This window comes from Nycticebus coucang, chromosome 3, assembly GCF_027406575.1.
Source record: "Nycticebus coucang isolate mNycCou1 chromosome 3, mNycCou1.pri, whole genome shotgun sequence".
NCBI classification, from domain to species: Eukaryota; Metazoa; Chordata; class Mammalia; order Primates; family Lorisidae; genus Nycticebus; species Nycticebus coucang.
Window position 1 is genome coordinate 127,075,022 of NC_069782.1, and position 27,655 is coordinate 127,102,676.

A 27,655-nucleotide genomic window follows, 5' to 3' on the forward strand; every position below is an offset into this window, starting at 1 on the left:
ACACTCATGATCTCTTGGATTTAAATCTAACAACAACTAATGAGGTTCATCATGGAAACTGAAGCCCAGAGAGGTTGATAACACAGGATAACAGCTAGTAAGCAATAGGTGCCGAGACTTGAACACAGGCGCTTCCTACAATCCCAAGAACCCTGGGTGAATGATCCCTGGAGGAGTGGAAGGCTTTTTTGTTAAGGTTTGGAACAACTCTTTCCTGCTAGAAAGTACCAGCATTAGCATCTCAGATGGCAAAATATGAGCACATCTCAAGTTATTAGATGGACAGGCTAGATCTATTTTTCTAAGGAGCTCAAGACAAAAGATTACAGAGCCCATCACTCTTCTTCTCTCCTGTTATCTCCTGTGGCCACACCACCTCCTCGCTGCGCTGAACCCCCAGATACGTTCCTGCCTCAGGGACTTTGCACTTGCTGTCCCCTCTGCCCAGGATGCTGTTCTTCAGATATCCCCCTGGATGGCTCCCTGCTTCACCTCCATCAGGCCCTTGCTTGATGGTCCCCCCTCAGTGAGGCCTTGCCCATTCACACTCTCAAAATGTGCAACCAGACGCCCCCCTGCACTTTTCGCCCCTCACCACTGCTCTCTTTCCCACAGCTTTGACCCCAGCCTGCAATCCTCTGTCTTCTTGTTTATCTCTTCTCCTTCTGATCCCCTGAGAATATCAGCTCCACGAGGGCAGAAATTTTTGTCCCTTCTTTTCCCTAGAACAGTGCCTGACACACAATAGGTGCTCAATAAATATTTGCTGAATGATTGAATGAATGAAACCTCAGAGCTCATGCCTGAGTCATAAAAGCTTAGCTATCCCACAGTTGGCTTCTGTCTGTCGCCTTTCCATCTGGAGAAAACAAGGACAGCAGTGCGCCCAAGGTCACTCCCCCTAGGTTGCACAGTCACACCAGCTTGCCAGACTCTCCAAAGGAACTTGGCCAACTCCCATGCACAGAGCACCAGACCCCTTGCCTGTGTTCCAGCCCGAGTATGCATGTGCTCAATGAAGTTCAGGTTCTGCCTCTGGAAAGTTCCCAGCTGAGAACACCTAGGGAGGGCAGAAAGAACTCTCCAAGGTCTTTGAGAGAAATCACTTCTTTTTTTCCTGAAACACTTCCAACCTGCCCTTTCCTTTGTCCCCAGGACATAGGAGCCCATGAGGTTTGGGGGATGCTGAGCAGCTGGCCGGGTGCCTTCTGGCATCCTCAGGGTGTGAAAGGAGAAACAGAGCTTACTGGGGCCTGAGTCAGCGCCTGGTGATGAAGGTTGTGCCTTAGACACTTTGACAAAGAGTGTCTGAGGGCTGTGCGTTGAGGGCGCAGCATGACCTATGGAGACGTGTCTAGACAGGGGAGACGGAACACTTGGGTTCCAGCACTGTCAGCAGCTGGCTCCAGATCTCAGGGATAGGAAGTGCCTTGTGAGGGTAAACACCATCCTGAAAGTGTTGGGGTCTTCTGTTGTCCTTCATGACATAACTCTGTTTGTGGAATGGTTGGTCTTGTTAAGAGCACTTTCAAGTGCAATGCCTCACGTGAGCCGCACATAATCCCAGAAAAAAGATAGGTAAGGCATTTTTCTAGAACAGGAAATAAAGTGAGGTCCAAAGTTACATAGCTCACTGGGCCTCTCTGTCGTCAGGGTCCAAATCCTTTATTCTTCCCACATTGTCTATGACACCAACACTCTTGGTCCTGTACATATTTTTTTCTAGCAGTTTCCCCCAAAGTAGCGACCCTGAGAAATACACAAGAACTTCATGCGGAAGGGGCGGTGGAGATAAGAATAACCTTACATTCCTCCAGTGCTTTACAGTTTATAAAATCACTTTCTCAGCCCTGATCTCATTAGCGCTTTACAGTTTATAAAATCACTTTCTCAGCCCTGATCTCATTTGCTTCTTAAAGGTCCCAGCTCTGCCAGAGATGAGGTTGGTGGCCTTGGGCTGGTCAGTTCCCCTCTCTAGGCTCTGGGTTTCTCTTCTGTGAAAAGAGAAAGTTGGACTACATCAGAGGGTCACAAAGTGTGTGGACAGAGGCGGCTGGGGGTGCCGCTGGCTGGGCCCCCGCTCTCAGTTTCAGGCAGAACACGTCTGTGTTGCTGCGTTTCGTTTCACACGTCACATTCCACAGTGTGAGCCAGGGATTCAGTGTGAGCCCTTGGACTAGAAGCTCTGTGGGTCCATGAGTCTGATTGTGACCCACTGGGATGAGCAGAGCAGGTGTCCCCTCCCCCAGGCTAGGGCTGAGGAGCCACTGCACAAAGCCCAGCATTGAAACCCCTCCTTTGCACCCGCTGCCTCTTGAGTCTCTTGGAATGTCCTTACTATCCCCTGAAACCAGCTCCCAGTGAGGGGGGAGGGACCCTGGTTTCCCGCCTGCCCGTTGGAGGCCAGGCCTTTTGCCCCGGGGTGGGTGGGCTACACATCAGGCTCTGGCGCTCTCGGTAGTGACCCTGGGAAAGCAGACTGCCCTGGTGCATCTCCTCTTTGAAGAGCTTGCTCTGCCAGCTTCAGGGCATCCCCTACAGGGATCACAGGGCGAGACTCCTTGGCCGGGTCAGATTCTTTCTTCAGTCTATTGCAGAGTGAGCACATGCAGTAGAGGTGTCCCCACATCTACATGGTGGCCTGGGATGAATCCTGACACTCGGGCTGTCATTTACTCCTGCCCTCCTGCCCCCACCAACCCTTAGGGACTACAGACACAAAGCCAGACCAACAGCTCCTAGGTTGGGGTCTCGAGACCCTCTGGTGCCAGGTCAGGCGGCAGTGCATGGAGTTGTCACTCCCTCTCCCACCTGGTCCACCCTTAGTGGTGTCTGGGCTGACACCCGGAGCCCCTCACAATCTTCTTCCTTGGGAGAAACAGCCTTATTCCCTCCCCTCCCCTCCAGGAGCTGACGCTCCGGCTCCGCTGGCTTCCTCCCCTTCTGCTGAATATGCTCTGTCCTTTCGGCTCCTGTGGCTTTGCTCAGCTGCAGCCACCCCTTCCATGGAGAATGTTCTCCCCACCTCCCCCCATCCTCCCACGAAGCCTGCCTGGCTGCCCCAGCTGGATGTGACCTTCTCTTCTCTGGATACCCACAGCGTTTTTGCACCGCGTTTATTCCTGTGAGGGCAGAGCTGTCTGCGTTCCAACATCACTTCCCTCATTAAAACATATGCTCCTTGAGCCCAGGAAGAGTAGCTGCATCTCTGCATTTGCCATGCCTGGAGCGATGCTTGGCACAGAGCATGTGCTCAACAAATGTCCGCTCCATGCAAGAGTGAGTGAGTGAGTGGGTGAGTGAGTGAATGAATAAAAATATCCATAGGTAACATCAGGAGAGCAGTCACCGTGTGCTAACCACTATTCTAAGAGCCTTATACCCACTATTTCTTTTCATCCTCATGACAATCCCAGCACACAGGTTTTATTAACATCCCCATTTTACAGACGTGGAGACTGAGGTGCAGAGGTTAGATGACTTGACCACATCACTCTGGGGTGTCAGTGTCCAAGATGTCCAGCCTGAAAGCTGGATGTGAGCTTCCTGGGATGACACATTTCCTCTTTCTCATACCTGCCAAAGATTTGGTGATACTTATAGAAATTCGGGAGGCTTTGAAGCTCAGTAAAACAGAGCAGGGACCTAGGACAAAGACCCACCTTCCTGGAAAGCATTTATGGCTTCCAACTATCAAAGGATGGGCCAGCAGGCAGGAGGGACTGGCCCAGTGGTGACTGTGAAACCTGCTTGAGAGATACCATCAAGGGCAGAACCAATTTGTGCCGTGAGTGCCAGTTCACTGGGACAGGACTGCTGTGGGGAGGACAGGGCCTGGGGTTAGGCCTCAGGCAGCTGGGAGTAAGTCCCAGCCCTGCCACTGCCTGGCTCTTCACCTTGAGCTTGTCACTCAAATTATCTAAAGTTTAGCTTCCTCACCTGTAACTCAGGGCTGCTCCATCCCTCACAGGATGCAAGAGTGCAAGAGTGTGTGTGTGACAACACTCGGTAAACTGCGAAGAGTTACACAATCAGAAGTTCTCAAAAAATAAAAAACAAAATAACTCCAAGGCACCATCTCTCACTCTCTGGTGATCATGTTGATAGTTTCTAAACACACTCTAGTATTTCTCATCCCCTTGATCACCCATCCTCGGGGGGGGGGGATCCTTCTTTATTCCTCTTTATCATCACACATCTCAAAATAGTTGTCTCCACTAGCTGTCCCCACTCTCCCACTGCCTGTTTCACTCTACCTTTTGCCCCTAACTCTGACGACACTGCTCTTGCAGCTGTGGCTTCTGTGTGGCCCCATCTCAGGGCCCCCTTCTTCTGTCCTTATCCTCCCTCCTGGCCCCTCAGCTGTGTTTGGCTCATCCCCGGTCCCTGCTCCTTCCCCTCTCTCGGCCTTGGCGTGCCAGCCTCTGGTTTTCCTGCTCTGTCCCCAGCGTCCTGTCCTTCTCCCCTTTGCAGGTTCCTCCTCTCCTCCCTACCCTCTCACTCTCTGTTGGCTGCCCCAGGCCTGGCCCAGGGCCCTCTTCTCTTCCCTCCCTTTTCACGAGGGTGCAGCAGTCATCCCCACAACCCACGAACCACAGACCTGAATCCACACCTTCAAGCCCAGTCCCAGGCCAAGCTTAGACCCACACATCCTACTGGCCAGCTGACCCCTCCTTCCCCGTGCATGTGCCAGAGCCACTGCGGATGGGACATGCCCACCTGGGACTGTAGATTGCTTCCTTCACCCCCACCCCCATATGCCCCTAAGGCCAGCAGTCTGGCATCAACACATAGACTCTGTCAACCAATCCTGTCATTTCTACTTCCTCGAATATTTCAAACCCTTTCTCTACTCTCCTCCCTTCCCACTACTGTCTCTGGGGAAGCTTCCTTTTTGGTTCCTCACTTGTCCCTCCCCCACCCAATCTAATTCCATCAGAACCAGAGTTGTTTTTTTAGCACATAAATCAGATAATCCCATGCTCCTGCCTAAAACCCTTTGGTGGCTTCCCCTGTGTCTGAATGAAGCTCAGATGCAGTGTCAGTCCCTGCCTGGGAATCCAGCACAGTCTGCTCCCTGCCTCACGCACCTCCTCAGCCACAGGGTCCCTTTCAGCTCCTGACATTCCAGCACATTCCAGCCCAGGGCCCTGCTGCAGAACTAACTGCTCCCCGCACCTGGGGCCTCTCCCTCCATATCACACCTGGCTCCTCTCATCCTTAGGTCTCACCTTCAAAGGCTCCTTGGAGATCATCTCCGTCATTGGTACCTAATCACTGCATCCACCCAGTCCCCTCCTCTTGGTTGGCTATATATTTAATGCCCATTTCTCCCAGCAAACTATGAGCTGCATGAGGGCTGCGACTGTGTCTGCTTTGTCCACTTTTCTCTCCCATCATCCCAGGCAGAGTGAACACTCAATAAATACTTGCAGATTGAACAGAAGAGAAGCCCGTGGGACTACAAGAAGCTGAATGAAAGGTTGACTGAGTCACCAGTCTCCTGTTTGATCTTTGAGCCTGCACTCACATTAATTCCCAAAAGATATTTACAAGCACAGTAATGACAACGAGCTTTCAGCACCAAGAATTGGAGTCCTGGGTAAGGGCTTGAGAGAAAATAACAAAATGTTAAAGATATGGAGGATTGACTTCTTTTCTGTTTAGAATCATTGACCCATGTGAAAAAGAAATCACTTAGGCAATCACATGAGGGGAAGCCAGATAAAAGGATGTAATAATTGAGTACCAAGTATATGCCAGATGCTGTGCTAAGTAATTTACATATGATATCTCACTTTATATAAATGGAAACTTCTTTAGATTTGAAAGATATGTAAAATATACGACCCATTTTGAAAATTAAGAACAGGAAAATTGTTTCATTAAAAACACTTTTTCATTAAAAATTAAAAAAATATTCAATGTAGTAGTCGAGAGAGAGAGGCAGGGCAGAAAGAAGGGATAGATGTATGTATAAACAGAGACTACAAGATAGAAACAGGCAGGATATATAAAAATGGAAAAGAGGAAATCTACAAAAAGGGGGGAAATGAATCCTACATGCCGAGAGAGAAGACACATAAACACGGACAAAGAGACAGAGCTACACAGAGACAGAGACTCAAGGGAAAGGGATCTGCTGACCTACAGAGACAGATGGAGAGATCCCCATAAAGTTTCAGTCATGGACACAGCAACTCCAAGATATTATCACAGAGGAACAAGCCCATCTTGTGGCCATTTGGGGCATTTCCCCTAAGGATTGTTAAAGATGTGTTGCATTTTCACAACTAGAAATGAAGGAATTTTTTATTTTTTAATACTCTCATTTTATAGATAAAGAAAGTGAGTTTCGGGCCACGGCATGGTGGCTCATGTCTGTAATCCTAGCATTTGGGGAGGTGGAAGTGGTAGGATTGCTTGAGGATAGGAGTTCAAGACCAGCCTGAACAAGAGCAAGACACCCCTTTCCTTCAAAAAATAGAAAAATTTGCTGGGCATGATGGCATGAGCCTGTAGTCTCAGCTACTTGGGAGGCTGAGGCAGGAGAATCGCTTCAGGCCAGGAGTTTAAGGCTGCAGTGAGCTATGATGAGAGAGCAAGACCTTGTCTCCAAAGGAAAAACAAAAACAAAAAACAAAGTTCGTTTTGGAGAAAAGTGGGTTTGTGAAAGTCAAAAAGCTAATCATTGGATAAAATAAAATGAAAGAGAAATCTATCCTTTGGTCTAATCAGCAAACTATGGCCTATGGCCTGTTGCCTATTTTCGCAAATAAAGTTTTATTAGAACACAGACTTGCTCATTCATTTATATATTATGACTGGCTAAACAACAGAGTTGAATAGTTGCAATGAAACTATATGGCCCCAGTCCTGAGAATATTTACCCTCTGGCGCTTTAGAAAAAGATTGCCAACTCCTGGTCTAAAGGGTTGTCAGCCTTATACACATATATGAGTATATTGAAAGTTTTAAATGATCATTATCAAGACAGGAATCAAAAACAGAATCTAGTTTAGTAAAAACTAATTTGGGTCAGTACTGAGGAATACTGATTTTCCTGAAACAAATACTTCAGGGAGAAAAACTTGGATGGATGGAAGATGTTAGGTCTTAGGACGGACATTATGAGGAGAGATGACCTTCAGGGAATAAAGAGACTGAGAAGAGAGAGTTGTTTAAGATGAGGTTCAGAAATGATTAAGAGCACATACACTTCAAATGGGTTAAGGGGTAGAAGGGATGTGTGGATAGATTTTAAGCTCCTACGTTTTCAAAACCGAAAGCAGATAAAGATGACCTAGTATTTCATACCTAAGGGGAAGGGGAATTTATCCCTGGAAAGTAGGGAAAAGGATTATTCAAAAATCAATGGAATTCTCTAGGATTGCCACTTGACTTCACAATAGACAGGTCTCCCTAAGGGTGGCCTAGACCCCACTGGGGTGGTACTCAGATCTCAGGATATCTGAGGGTCTGGGAGAGCCTGGGGATGGAACGGTAATAAGAAATTCAGAAACTCCTATTTTTCCCTACTCCTCCTTCTCTTTCTTCTTTCTTTTCTAGCCGTATCTAAATTTTCCCCTTTTGAATGTACACCCTTGAGCATAGATCATTTCTTTGGAAATGTGTATAATGCTCTTTTTTCCATTTTACACATTTAATCCTTTGAAAGCCATTGAAGTTAAATAGGACCAGAAAACATATGGGATGACATTCAAACAGGAGAGTCACAGATTGTATCCTGGAATATCCAGAGACCACATATTTGTTTAGTAAAATAGAGGCTCTGGTAATGGGACAGTCCTGGGCCTGATGATGATCTAGGGTGGGGATTCCACAGGGGAATGAATTGGACAAGGTTGGAAAAACAACCACACTACCACCAGAGGTGATCCTGATTTAGGATTTGGCCAGGGTGGAGAAGACCCCACAAACAGACTGCTCTATTGGAAAAGGTAACTTTAAGAAAAAAGAGAAAAACCTTTTGTTCTAAGGGGTACATGGTTTTTCAAGAAAGGGATGTTGGCACCAAAAGGTCAGATAATCTGTAGTGATGAGTGTCTGTGTTCTGTAAAAACTCCACGCAGACTGATTGATTTATGCCTTGTTCTAAAAAAGATCTGTTCTCAGCATGTGCTCTGTGCCCTTGGAATTTCTTCTATTTTGATGAGCATAGAAGCACCCAGAAGGCAGAGACTATCACATGCAGCTCTATTCCCACCATACCTAGGACAACGCCAGGAAAGAGCAGGTGCTCAGTCGTGCGTGTTGATCATGATGAAGACAACCAGCCCTCAACACGTGTTTCCAGGAAAAGAGGAAGACAGGGAGGCAGGGATTCCACAGACTGTCAGAGAAGTGATTCTGGTGACAGATGGAGGCTATGTGAATCAGGAATCTTTGGTTGCAAGTAACAAACACTCAACCTGAGAGAGTCAAGGAATTTATTGACTCAGATGTCCAACCTGCAGGAATAGCAAGGGTGTGGCCAGGTCTCAGGGTGACGGGAGAAGGAAGTGGCCAGGACCTTCTCTTGCTTCTCTTTCCTCCACCTGTGGGCTGCATTCTCTCACACCATCTTCCTTCCCAAGGCTTCAGTGGTGGCAGCACTCCCAGCCTCACCTTTCACCTTCAGCGCCAGTGGGGAAGATGCTTTCTTTCCTCGGTTCCAATGTGAAAACCCCCAGGGAAAACTCTTATTGGCCCAGGCTGGGGTCACCTGTCCATTCCAGAAGCAGAAACCAGAGCCTGTAGCTGGCACCCTTCAATTAGTAGCAGAGCCAGTGAGTGGCAACTCAGGAGCCATGTATCCCAAGGGAGAGAAGCCAGGAAGGTTGAAGTATGTGTCTCTAGATGCCAGTGACTCATCTGGGTATATACAATCTGGAACAACCTTACAAGGGCCTCCTGACGGAAGGCAAGGCCTTCCTGTCACCACTGGGTCCCTATATCCTCCAGACACATCTCAAGGTCTCCCCGTTCCCATCTAGAATCCTCAGAAAGAGGTAAACACAGAAAGTAGAACAACTACCCTGTTTCCCCAAAAATAAGACAGTGTCTTATTTTAAGGTGTGCTCCCAAAGATGCACTAGGTCTTATTTTCAGGGGACGTCTTATCTTTCCTGTAAGTAGGTCTTATTTTCGGAGGATGTCTTATTTTCGGGGAAACAGGGTATTTGACCCACTAGGTTCTGTACATGGGTCTGGGTTTTGGCCTTCTGCCTGGTCTTCAAGACTGTGTTCCAGGCAGCAAGCTGGGCTGCAGGGAGGCAGGGGGGCCCTAAGAGTTGGCAGCAACAAGACCAGCAAGTTGATCACAGCGTCTGGCCAGAACGCATCCACCTGCTGTGGATTCAGGCCAATCACTTACTGCTGGGTCACAAAACACTTTAAATCTCTACTCAAATTTTCTTTCCTTCACGCTATGGCTTCCTAGAAGATTCTAGCTAAAATGCTATTGGTCTTTGTTTCTCCTTCAGTTGAAGAGACAAGCCAATTTAGGGCAGAATGGTGGTGCCAGGTGACAGTGGATGCTTCATTTATCTTCTCTTTTTGAGACAGAATCTTAACTCTGTCACCTGGGCTAGAGTACTATGGGGTCAGCCTAGCTTACAGCAACCTCAAACTCCCCAGCTCGAGTGATCCTCCTGCCTCAGCCTCCCAAGTACCTGGGACTCTAGGTGCCCACCATTGCACTTGGCTAATTTTTCTATTTTTAGTAAAGACAGGCTCTCACTCTTGCTCAGGCTGGTCTCAAACTCCTGGCTTCCAAGCAATCCTCCTGCCTTGGCCTCCCAGAGTGCTAGGATTACAGGTGTGAGCCACTGTGCCCAGCCTCATTCTTCTTTAAGAGTAAAAAAAGATAAGTCAGTCATTGACTTTATTCTACCCTTCTGGGATCCTATTTCTAGTCTGGCACACTGCTAGGTCCTGTGATGGATACACATGGTATATGATGTAATTCTCTGTTCAGAAAGTTTCCAGCATGGTGTGGCAAATAAGGAGTGACCCCAATCCTAAGCTCTCAGAGGAGAGAGAGGTCACTTTTGCCAGGGTTAGGTCTTCATAAAGATTTATTTGATCTTGAACTTAAAGGATGTCTAGGATTTTGCTAACAGATGTATGGGTCAGGCATTTATAAAAGCAACAGTGTGAGGAGGGAACAGAAAAATATGTTTAGGGAATGGGGACAGACTAATCCAACCGCATGGAAATGTGTGTTGGACGGTAGTAGGAAATAGTAGAAGGTAGACTGGGATCAGTCCTGTAGCAGCTAGGATTGTGGGAGATGTGGCATGTAATCTAAAACCGCAGATTGCCTTTGGTAGAAAGTGGGGAGCCACTGAAGGAATCTGAGCAGGGTGCACTATTATAGCAAAGCACTGTTTTGGAGAGTGCTGTCTGTTGGCTGTGTGTGTGAAGGATTGGCCAAGGAAGAGAAGTGAAACAATAGTGCAGAATAATGGAAATTGGATTCTGTGACATTCCCCTGAATCATTCCAGAAAACTCGTCTGAGCTAACTCAAGCAGGTTTGTGTTCCTTCCAAGCAAATGACTTTTAAGACAGAGTTGAGAAAGCACAGAAATCACGAAAGCAAGGGTTAAAAAGCGAGGCATGGTCAGTGGGGTCAAACGCCTTTTAGGGGTCAAAAGGCCAACGACTGGAAAAAGCAGGTGAATCTGGCAACTTGGCAGCCACTGATGACCTTTAAGGAGGCTGTTTCCTTGGAGAGGAGAGGGGAGCTGGAACAAGAGCACGTGGGAGTGGATGGGCCTGCAGTGTGAGTGACTCACTGGGGATGAAAAGGGCTTAGAAAGGCCTAGATACTGACCAGGGGGCACGGCGTTGAGTGAGTGTTTTACCAAGCTCTGAGGCCTGTGCACCTTTGTGGGCAAGAGGAAAAAGCCTAGGGGGGCAGTGGGTTCCGAGGGTACCCAGCAAGATGTGTAGAAGATGGAAGGAATGTGGAATTAAGAGGACAGGAAGTCAGAATGGGTAAGAAGATAGGACAAAAGGTGGAAGAGAGTGACTAGAAAGTGATGCACAGAGACCTGAGTCTCCCTGGAAGTAAATAAGGGCAAGGTTCTTAGCTGAGAGGTGGGTGCACGGATTGTGGTGTGAGAAAGAAGTTGGAACAGCAAGAGAGGCTTACCGCGGCCATCAACCATGGCAGACGGGCATGCAGGATCAGCCACCTCCGAGGGCAAAGCCACTACAACTTGAGGAGTGTGAGCTGCAGAGGGCAGGTGTGGGGAGGCCAGCCCCACAGGGAAGAGGGGCCCTGCACCAGGACTGGGTGAGCTGTGCAAGGGGGCCAGGGAGTGACGTGGCCAACAGGGCCCAGAAAGAGTGACCTCAGGTTACCAAACCAGAAGCTAGGGGGTGGGTGGCTCTGCAGAATCTGGGTCAAGAGTTGGGGTCATGGGACCCAGGACAGGGCCTACCTGCCTTCAGCCCTGGGGAGTGGCTGGGTGAAAGGTGGCAGAAACATCTGCTCTCCAGAGTGAGGCAGGCTCTGTGGGGTGACATGGAGCAGTGTGCAGAGCACTGGACTGGGAGTCAGAGAACATAGCTCTGCAGTGAGGCTCTTGGCTCAGGGTCATATCACCTGAGGAAAACTTGCTCTGCAGCCCTCTAGTTGTGTGGGTGGCTGCCCTCAGACAGCCTGAGCCTCAGTTTCCTCAGCAGTAAATGAAGATGCTGACATCCTCTCCCATGCCACGAGGTTGCCAAGGAGTAAGACAATCCCTGTAAAGGAGTTAATACAGTGTCTGGCACAGAGCAGATGCTCAGCGAACACTAGTTAGTACGACTGTCTTCTCCTTTATATACTCAGTACCTGGCACATAATGGGAACTCAATAAATATTTTTGAAAGAATGAATTATTCTTATTACCTCTGTAGCCTTGAGCACAGGAGCCTGTGAGTGCCACAGAGTTCTGGACTATATTTTATTCTTTCTAACCCCTCACACAATGTTTGATAAAGGAACCTGCTTATAATCACCAGGATTCAGTTTCCTCATCTATTAAGTGGGGCTAATAATGTTTGCTCTACAAGGTCAAATGAGATTAATATATGTAAACTATGACAGAGCTATAGGTTTTGCGTGCGTGCACGCACACACACACAGACTCACACAATATGTGGCTGTTGTCTGTAGCAGAGGCAGCTGCCTGGGACTTCGGGGAGCACCTGCTCCTCTACTTAACTCAACAGGAGCTGAATGAAAGGCCTGTTGAGTTGCAGGAATGCCCTGCCAACAGATAAGATATGAACTTTTTGAGGGCCTAGTCACAAGGCAGCTGTAGTTTCCTTCAGCAGGGAGGAAGTCCAGCGTTGGCCTGAATGTACAGGAGGCTGCTGTAAGCCAGCCTGGCCTTATGTCTGCATTGGATAAGCAAAGAGACACAGGTTGCTAGATACAGGTCACAGATCCTGGTGACTGGCAGAGATCAGACAGGGCTGTCATGCAAAGATAAGGACCAAGTAGGCTCTTGTTGGTCACAGATCATGGGGGAATAGAGAGGCCATTTTCAGATCAGTCTGTCCTTCTAGCCCGGGGCCCTGTCCGACCAGACAGGTTAGGCCTGGAAGGAAGAGGACAGGAAGCCAGAATGGGCAAGAGGATAGAATAAGGTGAGAGTGACTCAAAAATGATGTCCAGAGACCTGGGTCTCCCAAGAGATAAAGAAGGGGTGAGGTTCTCAGCTGAGAGGATGGCATGGGCCATGGCATAAGGAAGAAGTTGGAACAGCGTCTGAGAAGGTGATGAGTGGCTAGCTGCTGCCAGCCAGGTGGCTGGCCCCTCTGTATGATGATGAAATTTCCCTGTGTGGGGACTACCTGCTCGGAATTCCTAATATAAGTCAGTGTTCGAGTCCACCACGCTTGTCAAGACACTCAAGGGGTATGGTGTCACTCACCTGAGTGTCCACATTTGCTGTACACACCTGCACATGTGCCATTCTGCCTGACAAACGCTGCCCCTCACTCTCTCCGGCTAGCCCATTACAATGGGAAATCAAGTTCCTTCCAGTTTTCTCTCCTGCTGAAGCTAATGGGGGTACACCTGATTGTGCCTTGAGAAATAATGGCTCGGAGAAGCAGCAAAAGCCTCCCAGTTGCTATGGAGTGTTAACTGATAGATTAAACTCTTCATTTTGATTTGAAGAAAATAGTCCTAGAAGAGACTCTTGCTTTAAAAAATATATAAAGCTGCCAACTACTAAAGGCGGTCATTCAGAGGGATCTTTGTTGCCAAGCTGGTTTGAGTTCCCTCAGCCAAGCATTAGCACTCATCAGAATCCGGCTGTTGGAGCAAATGTGCATTAAAGTTTAGGGAGAGAAAAGTATTGGGCGTTAAGTGTTAGTAAGAAAGTACCAAATAGTACCTAGACATTTATTTCCTTAAAGTGCTTGCTGTATAAAAATTACCTTACCTGACTGGCAGTTAAGATAAACAGTTATTTTAATTACAAATGAAAGGTGCATGACCACGATCTAAGATATTAAGTAAGCAGACATTTTATGGTTTGAATCACCCGTCTAGAACAAAGCCCCTGGTACAACCCCATTGCAGGAAAAGAAAAGAATAGCACCTAGATTCTTGCTGCTCAAATTGTGGGATGAGGGCCCGAGGCAATGGCATCATTTAGGTGCATGTTAAAAAATGCAAAAATTTGGGCCCCACCCAGACCTCCGAATCAGAATCTCCATTTCAACAAGGCATGTTGGTTATTCCTGAGCACATTAATGTTTCAGAAGGGCTGGTCTGGATCAGTGCGAGTCAAAAAGTAGCTTGTTGACAACTTAGAAGAGAAATATCTGGAGAGCTTGTTAAAAACACAAATTCAGGAGCATCACCCAGACCTACTGAATCAGAAATGCCAGAAGTAAAAAGTAAAGTCCAGGAATCAGCATTTCAAATTCCTGAAGTGGAGAGTTCTCACCAAAATGTGAGACTCATCCCTAGTCTTTCTAATCTCATCAAGATTCACTAAGAATGAATTGACACAGGGTGGTCTAAGTCCAATACGAAAGGACTTGGATAAATCTCATGTTTGCCATTTACGGGTTTATAACAACATCAGTACAGTTGAACATACAGAGAACAAGCTGTGGTATGAATGCCTAGAAGGATTATATTATTGATTAATTTGCAGTTCACAATGCATTTGATTCTCTCTTCCACACTTGCGAATATAATCCTTCCTGAAGGTGGAGAACAGCAAACACATTGTCTTCACCTTTCCCAGGTCTCCAGGAGCCGGGCAGATTTCCACCCCAAGAAACTATCATTTTTTTAAGCCACTGGGCTCAGCCATGCTAGTGTCCTGCTTAGAGCAGAGAGGAAACCAGCTATCTATTTCATCAGCCTTTTCCTATAAACCTGTCCCCTTCCTCTTTGTACCCACCACCTCTTCCAAGGACCAGTCAGGCCCATCCTCTGCAGCTCTCTGCCCAGGTCCCCAACAAACAGGTCAGAAAAGGGTCAGATCAACTTAGGCATCTGCAAATGCTCACTCCTTTGGGATGGCATGAGCTTTCTTCTTTTCCTTTGATGTGTGCATTTGGTTCTTTCAGAAAGAGAGAGACACGGACCATAACACACACTTTTGGAGATAAGAGAAGCCAGCCAGCATCTTTTGAAATTCAATGTATGGCAAGCGGAGGTGGAACAAGATGTGACAGGAGTCCAGTTGGAGGTCTCTGTTGATTTGCAGCCTGTATAAATGGCCAGGAAGCCCTCGACAGAGATCTTTTAGTGAAACAGTGGCTATGTTGACCTTGGGACTCAAAACGCAGAACCAAAGAAGGACCAAGCATTCCCTCCCCTGCCCCCGCACATGCAGTTGCACAGCGCTTTATGGTTTCCCCACATCGATGACTCCATCCTCTCAGCATTGCAGTGGAGTCATTATTTATCTCCCCAACCTTTAAATGAGAAATGAAGGCCAGGGGGTCATCATGTGTCCAAGTCCTACAGCTAAAAAGTGGCAGGTAGGCTTTGAATTTGGTTTTCCTGCTTCCAAATTCTAGTTTCTTTTTACCTGACCATAATGCCTTATTTTTCTTCTATTCATGAGCTAACATACTATTTTAACTAGATCAGGGATTCCTTTTGGCAAAGCTTTCTCTAAATTAGACCAGTGAGTGCACAACTAGCATATGATACCCCGTCAGCAGGTGTGGTGGCAAAAAAACAAATAAATAAAATTAAATAAGAGTTACTGCTTCTTTACTTTGTGGCTCTGGCAAACTCTCGGGAGAAGTAGCTAAAACATCAATGCCAGAAGGCTATGGAGAAGTCTCTGTGGCGGGGCTGCTGTGGAGTCATCCTGGGAAGAACCTCTTTGCAGCTGAGGAGTGTAGCAAGACCGGGCTGGACCCCAGACCACACGGGTCTCTTGGTCACTCGGAGGTAACACTTTCCAGGAAAGGCTAATGTTGTAGTGAGAGGAGGGAAGAGGACATGTAGCGAGAACAATCTCCAGGAGGCATCACTGCTCATCCGGAGAGCCTCCCCCCACAACCCCTGGCCTGTGTGTAGATGATGACAAAGTGGAACGCTGACAGCACAAATAAAGCTCCCGTCCCCGCGATCACTGGGCTCAACAGATAAATGCAGACCTCTTGTCAGAAATGACGATCTGGGTGTTATGAATAACTGACTCGACATTGTGATTGCTGGAGCCAAGGCCCAGAAGGAAACCTGAGCAGTGACCCAGATTCTGCCCTTTGAAGGGTCTTCAAAGGGTAGAGAGGATTCTGCCGGAGCCTGCCTATCCGTGTGCAGATACAAGGTGGGCACTTTTCATGCATTATTCCAAGGACCTGGCACCTGCCCTATGTCATCATCTTGGGGTGAAACAATTCCCAGATACACATACGGTGTGAGAGTCAGAGGTACATGGGGTGACGTCCCTGTGTAAATCCCCTAGGGCCACCATAACAAAGTTCCGTAAACTGTGTGGCCTAACACAGAAATTTATCCTCTTACAGTTCCAGCGGTCAAAAGTCTGAAATCAAGGTTCCAACAAGGTCACAATCCCTCTGGGGGCTCGGGGGCAGAACACGTTCCTTGACTGTTCTAGCTGCTGGTAGCTGCAGGCCGTGCTTGGTTATGGCCACATCGTTTCAAGATAAACTCTTCTCAACATCTTAAAGTTTATCACATCTTTGTCAGGTAAGGTAATGTTCACAGGTTTCAGGGATTAAGACACAGACAGAGACACCTCCTTCTAGGTTAATGCTTACTTTCCCATGAAAGGTATCAGGTAGCAGGGAGCAGACTAGATGCTTCACATGCATTAACTCATTTAATCTCCCCAATTTTATCTTCTCTTTCACAAAGATTAGACAGAAGCTGTCAAGTCCATGCTCCTTGAGCTTCACCAGAGGTTCACAAGGGCCCCGAGGGGAGGAAAAGGAGGTTGACAGAGCACTGGGCCCCAGCTCTCTTCAGCCCAGCAGCCCCACTCTGCTCTGATTTCTAGGTTAGGGTACTACAGAAAGTCTTTTTGTTCCAGAAGGTTACATCTGGGAAAACACAGCCTGAAAGCCTCAGTTCTACCTGGCACTGCTTTTTGTTGTTTGTGCAGGAGCCTGAGGTCAGGAGCCCATCTCTTCAGTCAAACACCCCGGACTCCAATCTCCTCTCTATTCTTTGCCTGCTCTGTGTCCTAACCTCTCTGAGCATCGAGCCTCTCACCTGTGCAATGGAAATAATAATAAGAATTGTATCTACATCAAAGGGCTCTTGTAACAATTGAATGAGATAATGCACAGATAACTGCCTAAAAAGGCTCAAGAAAGAATAACTCATTTTCACTGTATCTTCATTGGCTCATGAATGGCCCCACTGCTCAGTCCCCTGGATACTCAGTCTGGGACTTCTTTAAAGTAAAAACTGTTTCTTCAGAATAGGTGGGTCCAGCTGTGTTTCCTTCACTAGAGCTTCCAGAGGAGATGGCTGGTAGCCTGGGGCAATGACATGCTCTTCCTGGCTCATATCTGAGAGTTCCGTCATCCGCACTGGCCCCAAAGGGTCCACATCACATGCATGGGTGATGGTGATGATTCCAAAGTGCAGACACTGCCTCAGATTTAGTCCCTGACAGGCTGGGTTGATTAAACTTGCAAAGGCTGGCCCCACAGGGAGATGTGAGGCTTTCTTGATATCTTTTTTTTTAAATTTTTTTTATTGTTAAATCATAGTTGTGTACATTTGTGCAATCAAGGGGTACAATGTGCTGGTTTCATATACAATCTGAAATATTCTCATCAAACTGTTCAATGTACTTCATGGCATTTTCTTAGTCATTGTATGTAGACATTTGTATTTTGCATTTAGTAGGTTTTGCCTGTACGCTTTCTTGATATCTCTGATAATCGCAAATATTTGCCAACATCTGTGAGCTCCCAGATGACCTGATAAGGGACACCCCAACGGCCAAGCCAAGCACAACTCACCATAAGGGGCCATGAAGGTGGCAAAAGGAAGCATACCTGCTTCTGTGAAGAGCCTACGATTACATCTGCTTCCAGACCGGAGGAAGTACATGCAGTCCCTGAGTTACAAACATCTGACGTACGTACAACTGCCACTTATGGAGGCTATTACAGGTAATAGGTAAATACCTGTTCCAACTTATATGCAAATTCAACTTAAATCTACAGAACCTATCTTGTTTGTAAACCAGGGACTGCCTGTACTCAAGTTGTGGGAGGCAGGTTGACCAAGCTCTTCCATAGATTTCCAAAGCACCCGCTTTGAGCACAGGTGCTAACTGAATTCTAGAATGCATGCTAATGACAGCTTAGCGCGTAGAGACTGCTCACTGCCTGCGAGGCAAGGCTATGAACTTTACATGCACGTTCTCATGTTCCCCCAGATGAACCTATTATCCCTTTTTATAGATGAGGCATAGGAGCTCAAATGACTTCCCGAAGGTCACTTAGTTATGAAGCAATGGTGTGTGGCTCAGACTGAGATTTGCATGAGCTTCTGGAAGCTGTGCTCAGTCCAGCTCATGATCCCACTCTAGGTTCTGTGTTCTTAAGAACTCACACTGCCTGCTCCTGGGCATCTTTATTTTTGACAGGATCTTATCCTTATCATTAAAAATAAACTGTTACATTCACTGAGAGTGGCAATTTAGCAAAGCAAAACAAACAGCCCTCCATCACCACCAACAAAACACAAAAGGACGGAAAATTTCTTTGGACTTGCTTCCCCTCTAAATCACAGATTTCTGCAATGATCAGTTTGCAAAACAACCAAACACTAGCACAGAGCTGGTCTGTTTCCGTCAAGGCATGGTGATGTGCCAGGGTGACAAAAATGATCTCAGATGGGGTGTCGGGGCAGGGAGAATTCTGGAACGTGCACCCTGAGAAGCTGGGAGCTTATTTCAAGAGGTGCCTGTCTTTGGGGAGGAGAAGGTGATGCTTCAAAAAGATGCTGGGACAAGGGTGTGTCTGGTATTGGCGGTCTCTCTGGAGAGGGTGAAGGTACACTTCTTAGAGAATCTTCAGGAACCAAGGTGCAGAAGGAGGTGGCAGAGAAAGGGAGCAAGTGAGCATAAAAGGAGCATGCCTTCATTGTGGGGATTGTTAGCCGAATGGTCTCATTTAATCCTCACGCTCTGTAAGGAAGGAACCATTGTTACTTCATTTTACTGATGAGGAAACAAAGGCTCAGCAAGTTTAGGTAATTTGTTGGAGTTGCACAGCTGGAAACCAGCAGAGCCCAATTCACGTTCAGGCCCGTGGGTTCTAGAAGCCCATGTTCCTAACACAGTTTTCTTATTGGCTCTTACCTGGCTGTGCCTTGCACTCTGTCTTCTGAAAGGTGGATGCATTTTGATGCCGTAAGGATTGACCCCTCACGCTGTGTTTATCTATTGGGATTCAATGGACCCTCCCCCCCAGGAGGTTGGGTTTAAGGTGTTTGCGATGTCAAAGAGGCACTGACTGGGGAGTAGGAGAGAGAAGATGGTGGGTGATGGGCTTAGAAACAGAAGTGGCACCGACATTCCATATTGTAACCTCTTGCCACTTCCTGTGTACCTCAGATGTAGGTTTGAATTTGGGGGTGGCCGAGGCAGGTCCCCAGACACCCCCTAGAGCTGCAGAGAGGAATGTCTCTTCTGCTTCACCAACTCTAACCCCTGGGGCCTTGTTGCGGCCCTAGCAGAAAAGGGAGGGGGCTACTGAAACAGGATACTTATAAAAAAGGAAATTCCATGATAAACTTCTGGTTCCTTTAGGCCCAGGGCTCCTCAGGTGAAGGAGGCTACTTAAAAATGGAGAACTGGGGATTCTGTGCCTTCTCAGGCTGGGGAGAAGATGGGTACATCACTTGCCAGTTGGCAAAAGAAAGAGACAATTTCTTCTCTCTTAAAGACATTTCAAGGCCTTTAATGAAGACAGGAGTGGGGAATGTTAGGTATTAGTCACACTTTTAAGAAAGTGGCAGTCTCTGGCTATCCTAATCCACGCCCTCAACCACACTTGGAGAGCTATTGTGTGTCCTTGTTTTTTTTTTTTTTTTTTTTTTAAGAGTAGTTTGAGGTTCACAGCAAAATTGAGCAGAAAGAACAGAGTTACTATACCACCTGTTCCCTACCTTGCCACTGGCATCCCACACCCGAGCAGTACATCTGTCACCATGATAAACCCACACTATCCCCTCGTTGTCACCCAGAGTCCATAGTGTCCAGTGGGGCCACTCTCAGTGTTGTGCTTTCTATGGGCGTTGGAGCATGAGCCTTTTCATCAGACAGGAGAAGGAAGGGGTGATTGGCTGGTGGCCACCCAGCAGGGGAAGGCCACAGCCAGCATTAGTCTTTAACCCCATAAGCCTGTACTCTGCCTTCACCAGAAAACACAACCGCCTGCTTTCCCAGGGAGCAGATAGCAAGAAGGAGGGGCACGGAGAATCCATGGGGTGAAATTCCCAGGGATAAATTCCCCGGGCCCTAAAAAGCAGGGGCCATTCCCTATCCTTGCTGTCCAGGGTCACCTGCTCAGTGGTTTATTCTGATCCCAGAAGACACTGAGATGAGACCGGGGGGCCTGAAAGTATGAGGACTCTCCATTCAGGTTTTGGTCCTGCATGGCAGCAAGTATAAAAGAGCTGTAGGCCACTATGTGCTTTCGTGGGACAAGCCAGCCTTTAGAGTTAGAGCAGGATTCAATCCTGGGTCTGTGAGTTAGCAGTAATAAGTGTAGAGTTCTGTAAGAAGGACAGGATATGACAAGTGTCATATGCTGTGGGTCGGGGGGCCTAAGACTACCCCCAGGCTTAATGACTCACTGGCAGGACATAGAAGACTCAGCATATAATCATACTCATAGCTAAGGTTCATTACTATGAAAGGATACAAGGCAAAATCAGCAAGGGGAAAGGTATGCGAGGTGAAGTTTGCAGGTAATCAGGTGCAAGCTTCCATGGGCTCTCTCCTAGTACAGTCATACAGATGGCATTTAATCCCTTCACAACAAGTTGTGACATGTGTGAAATATTGTCTACCAGGAAAGCTCATTAGACATTCAGTGCTCTGGGTTTGCATTGGGGGGCTGGCTCAGTAGGCATCCTCTGCCAGCATGCACCCAAATTCCCACCTCCCACAAGGAAAGCAGGTGCTGAGAATGAAGCACAGTGTTTGTATCAACGGTTTCACTTCAGGGAGCCCCAGCATCAGTTTTGGGGTCCAGGTTCCCAGACATCAGCCAGAGGCTGCCCTGATAAGCAGGACTTCCCGAGGATAGCAGCCTGCTGTAACTCTTTGCTGCACAGCATGCTTCATTCATTGTTTGGTACATAGTAGATACTCAATAAACCGTAGCTCCTATTGTCAGCAGCACCCACATATTCGTCCCTTTCTTTATAGCAAGGCGAGATCGTCATATAGATACTGGTCTCCTCTAAGTCAAACTGAGTACCCACTTGGAAAAGTGAAGGCCACATGCCTACACGCATACATATGCATGTATATATTTATAGCACATGTTTCTATGATGGTCTCTCTGTACACACAAATGTGTATCTAAGATAAAGTAACTGCTTACATAATAAATCTTTTCCTCTCCAAATGTCGAATCATTATTCTTCCATTTCTGGTCTTGGTTTGCCATTTACAATTCTGATTAGCTGCCTTCCCAAGTCTTTAGCTGAGTGATTGATAAAAATGGGTACAAGAAGGCAGGGGCCCAGGACAGAGCCTTTCTTCTGGCTTTGGAATCAAGCTTTGGGCATGATTTTAGGTAAGAGAATGATCATGCAGCTTATGGGTCAACATATTCATTGTGATAATGTGTGGGGAGACTGTTAACTGCTTTGCTAAAATAAAAATAAATAATGTCTACAACATTTTGACAATCCACCAGCCAAACGCCTCCTCGCAAGGAAACGAGGATAGTTGTGTGTAGAGTATTCTTAGGCAGCCAGTGCTAGTTCCTGATGGTCAACACACCAAGTCCTAAAAACGTATAAGCCATTTGCTTGAACTCACTATTCTTTAATTTTTAGATCCACTTTGTTTTTCACGTTTGAAATAATTTGCCTGTTCTCTTCCTTGACTGCCCCATTTTCTAGGATCACCAAGTGACGTTAAGATCACCACCGTACCTTGTCCTGTAATTGTAATTCAGACACCCAAATGTGCATCTTACCTGCTTTAGGCTGCAGGTCCATTAGTACTGTGGACCTAAGTCCCTGGGCCATGGACTGGTACTAGTCCAAGGCCTGTTAGGAACCAGGCCACACAGCAGGTGAATGGCGGGCAAGTGAGGGAAGCTTCCTCTGTATTTACAGCCACTCCCCATTGCTCGCATCACTGCCTGAGTGGGATGTGAGTGGCTGCACTGAATTCCCATGGAAGCACAAACCTCACTGTAAACTCTGCATGTGAGGGATCTAGGTTGCTCACTCCTGATGAGAATCTAATGCCTGATGATCTGAAGTGGAGCTGAGGTGGTGGTGCCAGCGCTGGGGAGACGCTGCAAATACAAGTTAGGACCATCTGGTTGCAGAGAAACAAGTTCAGGGCTTCCTGATTCTGCATCATGGTGAGTTGTATAAATATATCATTATATATTATAATGTAATGATAATAGAAATAAAGTGCACAATAAAGGTAATGTGCTTGAATCATCTGGGAACCATCCCCCCTTGGTCAGTAGAAAAATTATCTTCCAAAGCACTGGTCCCTAGTACCAAAAAGGTTGGGGACTGCTGCCTCAGTAGATTATTGGTTCTACCTTCTCAAGTTTGAGGGCCCCGCATAGGGAAGATGGAAGTCAACAGAATTTGTAACTTCTACCTTCTTTTTCTCTCTTGCAAGATTATATTCTACCCACAAAACAACCTATCCTCTTTCTCCTCCTTTGTTACTGCAAATACTACTATTACAATGCTGCACTCCAGGATATAAAATTAGCAGGAAAAGTCACTAAAACCCACCAAAATTACAGAGGGTTCATTACACTATTCTGCCCACTTTTTTATCTTTACAATTTTCTTTTTTTCAGAAATTACCCAAAATATGTCAATGATATTAGAAACCATAAATTATCAGTATGGATCTTGGGTCAGAGAGAAAGAAGGGGAGAGACTCAGCATGTGAACCTGGAGGAGACCAAGTAAGACATAGGATCTTGGAGTACTTATTAACTTTCCAAGACCTTAAAATCCTAAACCTAAAGCCGAAATGCACCTTTACTAGCACTTCCTCCCCTTAGGGTGGTGATGGTTAAGGAAGAGAATTCTGGCTCCATTTGAACACAGACACCCCGATACCCCATGCATTGCTCTCACACCTTCCCGCATGGCTAGCATCTAATGTTAATGGCAACTGGTTAATTTCCATACGTCTTGAGAAAGGACACAAAGAAAGGGGATTCAACGGGGGTGGTAGGAAAACCTGGCCTGCTGAACCAGGAAGTCTACAGGGCCCATAAGAATATGAGCATGAAATAACCGAAGTAATCAATGACCAACAGAAAGGGACAATCAGTGACCGAGAGGAAAGGGCAATACTGCCTGGAGGTGCAGAGAGGCCAAGGAAAGACTTGCAGCCAACTTCAATGGAGAGAGTATTTATAATCTCCGCAGGCCTTTGCACCTCCTTTTCTCTCACCCTTTCTCCTTCATGAGAAGGACCTACTTCCAACTCTCTTTAGAAGTGCTCTAAACTTTCTCTTTGTTCTTCCTAAATAAAACCTCTCTTTGTTACCCTGAAACTTGTGCAGGTGACCTTTGCTCTCTATCCACCCTGCCTGTGCCGCTCCAGTGTTTTCAGTTTCCACTCACTTTTGCTTTCAATTATCATTGTGCCTCAGTTGAACCTTCTAGCTCAGCTGAGTAATCAAACCAGGTCAACTGGGTTCGGGGAACCGGGCCCCCGGGGCCCCAACATGTCATCTCCATGTCTACCCTCTTTGGTGGTGTCTTTTTCAGAACACGAGATCTCAGAAGACAGTTTTCATGTGTTTAACTTTCCTCAGAAAGTCATGGAACATCAGTGTGCTTGGGAACCAAGAAAATTCCTGTTCCCAATCATGCAGCCTCTGTGTTTACAATTTTCTTTTTCTTTTTTTTTTTTTTTTTTTTTTTACAATTTTCTTTCTTTCCCCAGCGCCTATCTGGGCATGGGCCTCAGGTCACAACGTTTGTCTGGGTCTGGGCTGTCTAATTTCTTTTCTTTCTTTTTTTTTTTTAATTGAGACAGAGTCTCACTTTGCTACCCTTGGTAGAGTACTGTGGCATCATAGCTCACAGCAACCCCAAACTTTTGGGCTCAAGTGATTTTCTTGCCTCAGCCTCCCTAGTATTTGGGACTACAGGCACCCGCCACAATGCCCAGCTATTTTTTTTAAGCAGACCAGAGCTGGGTTTGAACCCACTACCCCTGGAGCATGTGGCTGGTGCCCTAACCACTGAGTTACAGGTGCACAGCCTCTGTCTAGTTTCTAACTCAGCCTCCAGGCAAGGAGGAGAGCAGAACTGAAGCAGCCTTTCCCAACAAGACTAAGAGGGGTGAGATCGCAGCCAACCACCTACGAGAAGTTTCTGATCCACAGAAAACAGAACACTCTGCATCAGTAAGAAATACCCAGAACCATTTTTCAAAACCAGCAGCTGTAAAGGAATTAACGTAGATTACCGTTTAGTACACACAGACGCGTTCCTCCCTCAAAGAGCTTCGCAGTCGTTATTAAAGAACACATTTCAGAACATAATATTATTAGGCTATTGATTGTTGTTTGTTTCAATGTTTAATTCAGTAACAACTCGAGTTGAGGAGAGCTTTAAATGAAACAGATGCTCTGAAGACCTGCACAAATGTTCCAATTTTCCACTGGGTTTCACAGGAGCTTTGGTAATGCCATGGGGACCAGGGCTCCTGGTGCCACGAGGTTCTTGCAGGCGGGGAATTCAGGGACTGGCTGCTGAGCAAGGCTCTGTGGTCAGTCTTTCACACAGAAAATAGAAAAGGCGGAGAGTTCCACATGAATCCAAACAACATCCTCTCCCTCTGTCACCACGCATTAAATGATCCAGGACCGAAATTCAATACACACCTCAGGCACTCTTGCGGAACAGTACCTGCACATCTTGGCGGCATCAACATCCCGGGAGGAAAAGAACAGCAAAAACAAACAAACAAACAAAAAAAAAAACAAAAAAACTTTGCCTCTGAATAGAGATAAAAGAGACCACACCGAGACACCCAGTCTCAGCTGGGATGACAGCAGGATTGACAGTTCCAGACCACAACTAGGCCCACGCAGCGGTAGCTCCAGCTCTCCCACAGCTGGTGGGTTGGCAGAACCCCAAAGGTGTATGGGAAAACCAGGCACAAGCAAATCCTAAGGCCAGACTATGAGGTGGCCTGGTTCCAGCATCCCTGGGTCCCTTGTGGTCATCCTTTCCTGTCTGCTCCACCCCTAAAGCACCACCACCATCCTTGGTGCCTGTGCCTTCTTTGTCTGCACGCCCTCTTCTTTTATCTGGACCAGTGGTTCTAAAAGTGTGCTCCCCAGCATCAGCAGCACTGCCCGGGAGCCTGTTAAAAAGGCACAGTTCTCAGGCTCCAGCCCAGATCTATGAGATCAGAAACTCTGAGCCGGTGTCCCAGCAACCTGTGTTTTGAAAAAGCCCTCCAGGTGATTCCGACAGACATTCAGTTCTGGAACCCCAGGCTTGGGCTATTGCAATAATTTATAATGGTCTCCTGCCTCCCCTGCACCCCTCATCCTGCCTCCAGAGTCCTCTCAAACACAAACCTAGCCAGCTTCAGGGCCTGGCCTAGCCCAGCACATAGTAGGTGCACACTAAGTATTTATTACTGATTAAATGCATTATGACATCTGCTTTAAAAATGCTGATGGCTACTCATGGCCTATAAAAAATAAAGTACAGAATAATAATTTATTATTAGTTAGAATAATATTTATCTGATTATTTCTCGTTTGTACTAGTTTCTGTTCTTTTCCTTTCATGGATGCAGAGATTCCATTGTTAGTGCTATTTTTATTAGTAGTTATAATTTGTGTAGGATCCACCTTGCTCCAGGAACTTTGGTCAGCACCATGTACTGATATTTATTAATTTACTTAGCCTCTCAGCCTTGAGAGGTGGATGTAGTTACCCTTTACAAAAGAGGAAACTGAGGCTCTGAGAAATTATATATAACTTGCTAAGGACATACGCGTAGCAAGGGGTGAGCTGAAGCTCAGATTCAGCTTTGTTTGTCATGCCTCAAGTGTTTGCCCTTTCAAAATCAGCCTTCAGTGTCCTTTCTGCTCCTCCCACCACCACACTTTAAGCTTGGCTGTTCCCTCTTCCCAGCACACCCTTTCCTCCTCCTACCTACATCTAAAGCTTCTCTGATTCTAATGCAAGGCAGAGTGAACTACTTGCTGGTTATACTAATGATCCACATTATGCCGGCCTCTTACGGGGAACTAAAAGCCCTGAGATGAGTATTTCCTGGAGCGTGGTGCTCAGATCACCTGCGTCAGAATCACACAGGGAGCGGGTGAGAGCGGCAGAGTCCCAGGCCATGCGCCCTCCCCTCGGTTCTAACACAGGGCCTTGGAGCAGGCCTCTTGCCTAAGCCCCCGAAACCCCCATGAGTGTTCCGCACATTAATGTGTGAGGGCTGCTGCCTGGAGCACAAGTTTATCTTATTCACATGGGTGCCATGCGGCAAGGGCGTAGGGGCTGCCTCTTGACAGGCCTCCAGAGAGTGAATTAATGAATCAGCCCTTTTCTCTTACAAGGATTGAGGTGGGGTAAAGTGTCCCATAAAACACTCATAGGAGACAAGGAGCCACAGCAGAAACAAGCTTTCCAGATGTGGCACCAGCTGTTGGCATGTGAGAAACAAGCTTGAGTGTGAATAGAAGACACATGTTCTGAGCCACAAAAACTTGACGTATCGACTTTGGCAAGGCTTGCCGACCACATGGCGCTGATAACGTTATTAGCGCTGAATGTATTTGCTTGACCTTATCAGGCCCTATAAAGAGCACAGGTGTCTAATTAAGTTCAGACGCCAGCACCTCTAACTTCTTTTTCAATAGCTACAGCCCATCATTTACCCTGATGTTCCTGAAATGATCAGGCTTTAAAACCAAAGGAAGTTGGTCATTAGCATGTGTAAGGCACTTGTCATGATTTGTGGTAAGACTAATCTGGTGTCCAGAGTTGGAGGGTGTTTCATTCTGCTTGGCATGACACCAGCCCAACGGTAGGAGACCTGGCCTTATCACACTCACCACTGGGCTGTTCCCTCAGTCACCTTCTATTCAACTTGCACACAGATGAGTCGGAAGGGGACATTGATGGGCTTACTGAGCAAATTAAACAGATGACATAAAATTGGGAGAGGAAGCCTGAGTGCTGGGTGTCAGAGCTGGGGGTTCCACAAAGGACCTGTGAGTCAGGAGTGATTTACCAGGGGCTGGAGGAAGGTCTTGGGCTGTCTTTACCCTCCGAACAAATATTAAAATAATGGCAAACAAGAGCAGACATTCAGATAGTACTGTGTGCCAGAAACTTGATCCAAGCCCCTTTACACACATTACTTCATTTAATTCCCAATAGCTTATGAGTCAGGTTCTATCATTAACCTCATTTTATTTTTAAATTATTTATTTTTTACGTGTTTGACAGTACTTGGCTGGCTGAGAGATCATTCTTCCCATTTTAAAGATGAGGAAACTGAGGCAAGAGCAGTTATGTAACTTGTCCCAGGGACTGTAAATACTATTGGCTTGAACCTCTGTTTCCAGTTCCACCTACCAATGTCCCCTTTTTTTGTCGCTGCCACTGCCAGGGTTAGAAGGCTATCTCTGGAAACAACACTTTTCTTTCTTTCCTTTTTTGTTTTTTGTTTTTGGTAAACTTCAACTTTGCAGAAAGTTATTCCTTATGTTGAGTATAGTGGAGCTGTATAAAAAAATTGGAAATTGGGTGGCACCTGTGGCTCAGTGAGTAGGGCGCCGGCCCCATATGCCGAAGGTGGCGGGTTCAAACCCAGCCCCAGCCAAACTGCAACAAAAAAAAATAGCTGGGCGTTGTGGCGGGCGCCTGTAGTCCCAGCTGCTCGGGAGGCTGAGGCAAGAGAATCG

At 46.9% G+C, this 27,655-nt stretch overlaps 1 protein-coding gene across 2 annotated transcripts in view; it reads right to left on the reverse strand.

The window, feature by feature from the left end:
- The window catches only part of CRTAC1 (cartilage acidic protein 1), a 152,192-nt gene that overhangs the window by 63,793 nt on the left and 60,744 nt on the right, over positions 1 to 27,655 (reverse strand). The window lies entirely within an intron of this gene.